The sequence below is a fragment of the Drosophila arizonae genome, chromosome X, assembly GCF_054131065.1.
Source record: "Drosophila arizonae isolate 15081-1271.41 chromosome X, UAZ_ARI_1.0, whole genome shotgun sequence".
NCBI lineage: Eukaryota > Metazoa > Arthropoda > Insecta > Diptera > Drosophilidae > Drosophila > Drosophila arizonae.
In genome coordinates this window covers 5,598,234-5,607,543 of record NC_142927.1, presented here as the reverse complement: position 1 = coordinate 5,607,543, position 9,310 = coordinate 5,598,234, and the positions used below count along the sequence as shown (strand labels likewise).

The following is a 9,310-nucleotide window of genomic DNA, read 5'->3' as shown; positions in this document are numbered from 1 at the left end:
CTGTTATATTGTTATATTACTCTAATACCTTCACTTTATTTCAGCTACTGCTCTTTTATAATACTGCTAACTGCTCTTTTATAATACAAAACTATTACTACTTCACTACTATACTACTACTATTTTAATATCTTACATCTTTGCTAACTACTATTTCCAGCTAGAGTAGGCACATTAATATTCACATATACTAACATTTTTGCCAATGGGTATTGCTTAGCCCAAGAACTAACGAACTATGCAAATACGCACAATTTGCAGATCAACCAAAGCGACAAAGCCGTTATCAAAGATGTTTTCATTTGCTGCACGTGTGTGTGTGTGTGTGTTTATATCCTTGTATGTATGTGTATTTATATCTTTGTTTGATTGCTGCAGATCTGTTGTGGTCTGCGGCAAAAAGTTGTTGCATTCGCTTATCGAAAATGTTGTTCTTGGATGTTTCTGTTGTTGCTGGCTGTTGTCCTGCTGTTGTTGTTCTTGTTGTTGTTGTTGCTTAAGCACACATTGATAATCATTAGTTAAGTTGTTAACTGATTTCGCTTAGAGATTTGTCAAGACCAAAAGAACCAGCCAATCGGTGTCTGGCTCAGCTCTTCTTCTCCACTTAACTTTTTCGCTTTTAGCAAATATTTTAATGTGATTTATCGACAACAGCTACAACAACAACTGTGCCTAACAACAATAAATCAAGCACTCTGGCAACTCTAATGAGACAGATTGCTCCAAGAAAGAGACAACGTCAAGGTGAGAGAGAGAGAGAGCGAGGGTAAGAGCGACAGATCATAATCTCAGATCCACGCAACTGAGCTCAGCCCGATCTTCAGCTAAAGCTCGAAAGATATAGGGCCGCCTGGTGGTCCCCTCAAATTACAACAAATGATATTTTATTGCTATTTGATGAGCTTCGAACTGTGCAATTGCTTGGCCAATAAATTTCCAACAAGCTGACCGAGCACATCCAGCCAGCTAACCAGCCCGGCAATTGCACTTATTAAAACCCCCAACGCTCATTAAAGTTTTGCTCCTTTGTTCTTTGGCCCACCAACAAAGTTTTTCGATCCATAAGATATATATATATATATATGTATGTGTATATATATTGCATTTTTTGTTCTGTGTGGGAGCTGCGAGTGTAGTTCCTAATCCCTGACAACAGTAAAAAGTGAGCTAAAATGCGCAAAGTGCGCGACTAGAAGATACCCTGTATGCAATGGCCTAGGCTGCAATATGCTGAAACGTTTAACATATCTGTTAGTTCAAGCTTTTATAATCTTAAAAATAATTGCAAAAAATATTTAGATTGCTCGACATTGTTATGGAAATCTTAAAATGGAACTACACATGATTGGCTGAAATTTATTTATGTTATATCTATATTGTCTATACATTTATTTGTCTAGAATCTATTTTCTATCTGTTTGCCATTATGTATGTGTCTTAGCGAGCCATTGAACCGTTGCCAATTGGCAATACAGGGTATCCAAATAACAACACATAAATAATGCGTACATTTCGAAGTTCAGCAACTGCAAAAATTCATCTCTTACTTCGCTCTTCTTTTTTTTACAATAAATCACGCTCAACGGCGGCCCAATTAAGCGCCACAAGAAGATGAAAAGAATCTGCAGTCCTCAATTTGTTCTGGCTTCAGTTTTTTCGCTCTTCTTCATTCGTGTGCAACGGTTCCCGTTTCCAGATGCAACTCAATCAGCTGACGATTTAAGAGCGGATCATCCCAATTGCTGTGCAAAATATTATAAGCCAATAAAAAAAATGATATTTAAGTCAATAACTCAAGCCACAAAAGTAGCTCTAGATATTACTCAAAAAATATTATATTATTTACAGACTAAACTTTCAGTTCTTTGAACGACTTTTGTATCTCATAATTCATCACAAGATTTTAAGTAAAGATCAATTGATCTCAGATCTTAGGGTTCATCTTCTCATAGACCTCTTTGCCTGTTAAGCTCCATCTAAATCGTTCATTTTAATTGCTTAGCATATAAACATACTTTATTTCAGATCGATATTACTGCATATTAGATCAGTACAGAGATTTATGATAATAATTTAACAAAACAAAAAAAAAAAAAACTGAATAATTAGATACGTAATACTCTCTTAGTTGATGTAGTCCAGGACCTTCCAGAGCACAGCCAACAATGCAGCAAATTCGAGGAGACGCAACTGCTTCAGGTTCGACGCCCCACCGCCCGTAGTATAGTTCATTCCACTGACTGAAGCGAATCCAATGCGATTTTTGCCCAAATCAAATTCCGAATAATACTGCCCCAGAAAGACATCGCCAAGTATCCAAAACTGTTGTTCCATGCCACTAACGCCCAGTATGCAGCCAATATCCGTTGTAATGATATACGCCGAGTTGGGCACACCGAATACCTTTCCACCAATGGTAAACAGAAAAGTTGGCATATTCGATGTGTTTGAGCAATCAATAGTGTCATCCGAACTGACTCCCAGCACAACTTTAATCTTATTGTAGATATCCATGGGTGCCACTAATAGTGAGGTGCCCGTATCGGCAATAGCCGCGCAATTGGTGCACAAAACTTGACCATTTAATATCGCACTGTCCATATTGAATTGCCAGTAATTCTGTTCCGTAATATCCGCATAGGTCATGCTGCCTTTATATAGCGATGGATCCGATCCACCAAGTATCAATTCACCGCCCTGCTGTGAGGTGCCGTTCCTTGCCAAATAGAACGAGAATACGGGATTTGCGATCAGACCCTGTGCCAACATATTGTAAAACGGCGGCACCACATTATTGACGGCCAAACTCGCATAGCCCATGCCCAAAATGCCATCGAAGCCGTCGCTCACAAATGTATTATTCTGTTCAGTGGTGGCTAGGCCAAATGTTTGATTCGCTACCACCAAGCCACTCACATTGATCACATCGATTCCCAGAAAGCCCGACATGCCACCTGTACCGTATTTCAATGTTATCATCTCGTTCGTATACGTATAGGTGGTCGACAATGTCGGATTGAAGCTCATGTGATCCTGGCAAGATGCGCTCGCGCATTGAATCGACGGCACCCACAGATTCGATGAGCCCGTATCGAATAGCACATTGAAGGTCTGCGGTGGTGTTCCAATTGTTATAATGCCATAATACTCCATATTCACGTCGTTCACTAGCTGCTCCTTGGTCGTGTTCGTCGTAGAGTTGGCTGCTGCCGTGGAAATTGCTGACACTGCACCGTATTTGGCACGCACAAACGCCACCTCGGCCCTGATGTTGTCTTTTGTCTTGACGAAATTCTTTTGCCTATAGATGGGCACACGATGCAGGTGGGCACCGGCTTGCGCCAGCACCAGGGCGTACAGCAGTAGCATTAGCTTCAACATGCTGTTCCAATTACGTGTTTATTTGCTATACTAAAGTTGGAATGCCAGATACCACGCACTTTTATATGACCGGCGCTTGTTTGCTTATCGCACCGGGCAAATCAATCAAATCGCTGAAAATCTGTGACATAGATAAGATTGCCTATATCGAAAAAACTTAAAAGAGAAACTCATTGATGGCATTTTAAGCGCCCTAACAAAGTCCCCCAAAAATTAACTCAGAGAGCGAGAGAGAGGGAGAGAGTGAGAGAGCATTAAAACAAGTGACTCGCATAGATACCGTGTGCATAGGCTATGAGTGGATATAAGAAGCTACATACTATAAACTTCATTTATGAACATAGTAATGCAAATTTATGTGTGATTGAGCTGCTGATTTGATAGCTAACTGTCTATGTGATTGTATTTCGATTGAGTGACTGATTAATTGGTTGATTCACAGGCACAGGACATAGTAACTGAATTTTTGTTGAAGCTGTAAATGAATAATTGATTGATAATTGATTGATGATTGATCGATAATTGATGCTTGATTGATGCTTGATTGCTGATTGATTGATTGATGATCGATAATTGATGATTGATAAATTAATGATTGATGGATGAGGACGATTGATGTATGAGGTTGATTGATTGATTGATGACTGACAATCCGATCAATTGACTGATTCTCTTAAGACTAACTGATTGATACATCGACTGAGTAATTCATATTTTGGCTTAAAATTGACTGATTGATGGATGTAAAGTTTGAATGAGCAATTATTTAATTATTCATCGATGATCTTTAGGCAGGATTGATTGACTGATTGAATACTGGACTGTCTACAGGATCGTATAAGTTTTTATCCGACTGAACAATATACTATATACTCATTGATTAAATAACTAAACTAGTGATTGCTCATATAAATTTAAAAATCTTATTTTCATTTGCATACACAAGCGCAACACTAATATACCCTTCATCTGGGCCGCTCACAATACGGAGTATCTCTCATATCTAGTAGCAAAGGATTTAGACAACAGCACTGCGAATGGTCAACTCAAACTGTGTTTGTCATCATTGATGACGTGGCACTAGAAGCACAAGACACTGCAGGGTGAGCTTAGTCAGCAGTCTTAAAAATGAAAACATTACAGAAGTTACCAAGGGGAAATCATTAGGCACGAAAGCCATCCAAGTTTTATGCAGTTTTTCATCTAATGCTCAATTAATAATTTATTTCCGATCACAAATAACTTATTGCAATGGGAAATTTGATGGGCTTTGAAAAGGTTGAGTCGTATGGCCAAAATAACAAAATTTGATACCAATAGGCCTTCAAAATTAGATACCAAAGCCAATATTAAAAGCTAGCTGGTTTGGTAAACTCCAAAATTGTATAGATCAAGTTATTTTTTCATAGATAGAAAATTATCTATACAAAATAAGCTTGCTTGATTCACGAACAGCAATAAGAAATACAGATTATAGCAACATTATTTTTTATAATTTAAACGAAAAAAAAAAGAGAAACAAACAAGTTGATATTACAAAATATTATAGATACACGTTAGTCAAGACTAAGTGAATATAATGCTCTATGATATCACTTTATTTGCTTTCACGGAAGGTTCGTTTACTGTTTAAGCGACTGGGGCGAAGCCAATGCGGTTGTTGCCCAAATCGAACTCGGTGTAGTATTGTCCAATGAAGACATCGCCCAAGATCCAGAAGTCGGTGCCCATGTACTGGAAGCTCGACATGCACTCGCCGTCGGATTGGATGATGTAGGCCGAGGGGCTCAGGTCGAAGTTAGTGCCACCAATGTTGAAGGTGATCACGGGCAATGAGCTGACGGTGGAGCAATCGACAAGACCCTCATCATTGACATTGAGGATTTCATTCAGCAGCTCGTAGGCGTTGGCTGGAGCCACAAGCAGAGAGGTACCAGTATCGGCGATAGCCTGGCAGCTGTCGCACAAGGAGTAGCCCTCAACGGAGGCACCGGCCATGGTGAATTGCCAATAGCCCTCCTGGGAGATGGGCACATAGGTGAAGTCGCCGCTGTACAGAGAGGAGTCAGAGCCGCCAAAGATCAGCTCACCGCCCTGGGTGGAGGTGCCATCGCGAGCCAGATAGAAAGAGAACACAGACTGATCAACCAGATCCTGAGAGACCATGTTGTAGAAGGGTGGCACAACATTGTCCTGAGAAATGGACTGATAGCCCATGCCCAAAATACCATCGAAGTTGGCGTCGTTGAAGTTGGTGCCTGGCTCGTTGGTGGCCTCAGCAAAGGTCTGCTTCTTGATGGACAGTCCATTCACATCAACAGTATCGGTGGACAGGAAGCCAGAGAGGCTGCCAGTGCCGTATTGGATGGAGAAGCTCTCGCCGTTCGCTTCGTAGGTGGAGGAGGCGCTGGAGTCATACTGGTTGTGCACCTTGCAGGCATAGCTGGGGCAGTTGTTGGATGGCACCCACAGGTTGGAGGAGCCCGAATCGAACAGTACCTTGAAGCTCTGTGGAGGAGTACCGATGGTGATGGCACCATAGTAGGCCATGTTCATCGAGTTGGAGAGCTCCTCCTCGACAGCGCGACCCACTGGCAGGCCATACTTGGCACGCAGGTGAGAGAGCTCAGCCTTGATGTTGCCTCGTGTCTTCACGAAGTTCTCCTGCTTGAGAACGGGCACACGGTGGAGCTCGGCGCTGGCCACGGCCAGGACCACAGCAAGGACTGTGATTGATTTCAGCATATTTTCAATTGATGTCTACTAAATTTCGACTAATTCTAGACGGGTGCTTAGTCTGGTATTTATACCAAAACGAATTTACTATCTATCCCACGATAAGATTGTTAATATCTTTAAGCTGATGAATTGCAAATACGAACAATCAAAAAAATTTAATAAAATCGATTGCCCTCACTATCTACCAGATTGCTCACTCAACAAATGACAGTCGATAGCTTCTGCAGCTGTGTATCAGAAAAAAAAAAAAAAAAAAAAAAATATATATATATATATATATATATATATATATATATATATATATTAGTTTTAAGAGGGCATTAGTTAAAGGTCTCAGCATTATCGCAGGGTCTTTCTAACACTCGAATGATAAAAACTCCGTAGCACTTGAGCCTACACACGTCTATGGGCTACTACAAATAGCTCTAGTATAACGTGTCAAACTCAGCATTTAGATTTTATAGGCAGTCTAATCTGATTCTTCACATTATTGATCGCCTGTTCTGATTTAACGTGTCAAGAATAATATTGTCAGCCAAACTAATAATATGGCAAAAATAAATATGTATAAATATGTATGTGTATAAAAATATAAATGTAGTTAAATCTAAAAATATATAGATATTTATACATTATTACAATTTGCTATCATAATAAACAAAAAATAAGTTCCATAAGTTCTTGTCATGAATTGATCAAAACTTATAGAATAATATTTCAGCATGGAAATATTTGAATGAAAATAAAAATACAGTAGTATCCCGATAATTCCAAATGGCAAAAGGATTCATCAGAAATATTGAGAACAAATTTCTTTCAAAGGAATAGATTTTTTTTTTAATTTAAAGCGATTTTCGATTTAGAATACAAATTATCGAGACTCGCCTGTAAGAAAGAATAATACTAATACATATAATAGTTCTGCTGAAGAATTCATAGTCTAAAATAACATATTTTTGGCATCGTCCCCGAAGCCCTCTTTCAAGCTTATCCAATCACTTCTATACGAATGATTCCTAAATACAAAGTTCAAATAATGCTTATCCAGCCAAGATTTGTAGAAGTGCAAGAGAGCGAGGAGAGATATATGCCGTAAAATTATGATATTATTGACTTTTACTGGACAACTCGACAAAAAAAAGTCGCGAGCTCCAATTCTATCCAGATCTTTACCTTTCTGAAAAGAATCAGTTCTGTTGGCTAGATTTAGTAACAAATTCCAATTAAATTCAGAAAACTATCGCCCTAAAGTTATGTAAGTATTTTTTTATGCTACGTTCTAAGGGAATGTTTCTAGTACAGTTTTATAGACATTTTACGCTCAATTGAAACCATTTTACTGTATATGTCATTCTACACATTTAAGTTCGTCTACTCAAAAGATTCAAATATTGTTCAATCTCAAATCTTACATAAACAACTGCTTTCATGAACTGTTTAAAGACATTCCCAGACTAAATACAAACAAGGGGTCTTCGTTTCTATAGCTCCATTCAGAGCACTCTTATCTTACAAAATATAAAACGCAGTATTATTATAGAAATAAAAATAGAATTTCAAGTTGTTTTCAATCACATCTAATATAATTTTGCCATATTTATAATACATATTTAGAGACAGTAAAATTTTGTACATTTGTTTTTTCTATTTACGAAATCAGGTCAAAAAAAAATTCCACATGTTATTTTGCATTTAGGGATTCGTTTATTTCAATACTTAGGCAACTGGAGCGAAGCCAATGCGGTTGTTGCCCAAATCGAACTCGGTGTAGTACTTGCCAATGAAGACATCGCCCAAGATCCAGAAGTCGGTGCCCATGTACTCGAAGCCTGACTGGCACTCGCCATCGGACTGGATGATATATTGAGCTGGCTCCAGGGTGAACTTGGTGCCACCAATGTTGAGGTTGAGCACGGGCATCGAATCGACAGCGGAGCAATCGACAAGACCCTCATCATCAACGTTGAGCAGATTGTTCAGAATGTCGTAGGCATCTTCAGACACAACCAGGAGAGAGGTGCCAGTATCAGCAATAGCCTGGCAGTTGTCGCACAAGGTCTGGCCATCAATGGAAATGCTGTCCACAGCGAATTGCCAGTAGCCCTGCTGGGAGATGGGCACGTAGGTCAGCTCACCGGTGTACAGAGAGGAGTCGGAGCCACCAAAGATCAGCTCACCGCCCTCGTTGGAGGTACCATCGCGAGCCAGATAGAACGAGAAGACGGAATCGTCAACCAGACCCTGAGAGACCATGTTATAGAAGGGTGGCACAACATTGTCCACGGCGAGGGATTGGTAGGCCATGCCCAAAATACCATCGAACTTGGCGTTGGTGAAGCTGTTGCCTGGCTCAGAGGTGGCCTCGGCAAAGGTCTGCTTCTTGATCACCAGGCCATTGACATCAACAGTATCGGTGGACAGGAAGCCGGAGAGGCTGCCAGAGCCGTATTGGATGGAGAAGCTCTCGCCGTTCGCCTCGTAGGTGGAGGACTTGTCGTGATCGTACTGGTTGTGATTCATGCAGGCCAAATCAAGGAACCAGCAAGTGCTCGATGGCACCCACAGGTTGGAGGAGCCCGAATCGAACAGAACCTTGAAGCTCTGTGGGGGAGTACCGATGGTGATGGCGCCGTAGTAGGCCATGTTGATCGAGTTGGAGAGCTCCTCCTCGTTAAGGCGAGCATTGGGCAGATTGTATTTGGCGCGCAGGTAGGCCTTCTCGGCCTTGACATTCTCACGGGTCTTCACGAAGTTCTCGTGCTTGAGAATGGGCACACGGTGGAGCTCGGCGCTGGCCACGGCCAGGACCACAGCAAGGACTGTGATTGATTTCAGCATATTTTCAATTGGTGTCTACTAAATTTCGACTAATTCTAGACGAGTGATTAGTCTGATATTTATACTAAAATCGGTTATCAATATTGGCCTAGGCACTGTACAATCATATCACACCACAGATCTGTCTATGATACTGTCTCAACAGTTTCGATTGACTACTTATCACATATTGCTTGAGCTGATATCCCTCTATTGTATGATATATATACATATTGTATAACATATATATTATATATATATATATATATATATATATATATTTTATTCATTTTCAATTGCCTTTCTATTACGCGTAATTGTATAAAGCTAACCTGACTCTCGGGAAACTCAAGAACCCTCCAGTACAATT

At 40.2% G+C, this 9,310-nt stretch overlaps 3 pseudogenes; all 3 read right to left on the bottom strand.

The window, feature by feature from the left end:
- Nucleotides 1-1,997: 1,997 nt before the first annotated feature.
- On the bottom strand, nucleotides 1,998-3,433 carry LOC108618350 (cathepsin E-A pseudogene; annotated as a pseudogene).
- Nucleotides 3,434-4,855: 1,422 nt separating this feature from the next.
- LOC108619998 (lysosomal aspartic protease pseudogene) lies at nucleotides 4,856-6,172 on the bottom strand (annotated as a pseudogene).
- Nucleotides 6,173-7,684: 1,512 nt separating this feature from the next.
- Nucleotides 7,685-9,007, bottom strand: LOC108619997 (lysosomal aspartic protease pseudogene; annotated as a pseudogene).
- Between the last annotated feature and the right edge of the window lie 303 nt (nucleotides 9,008-9,310).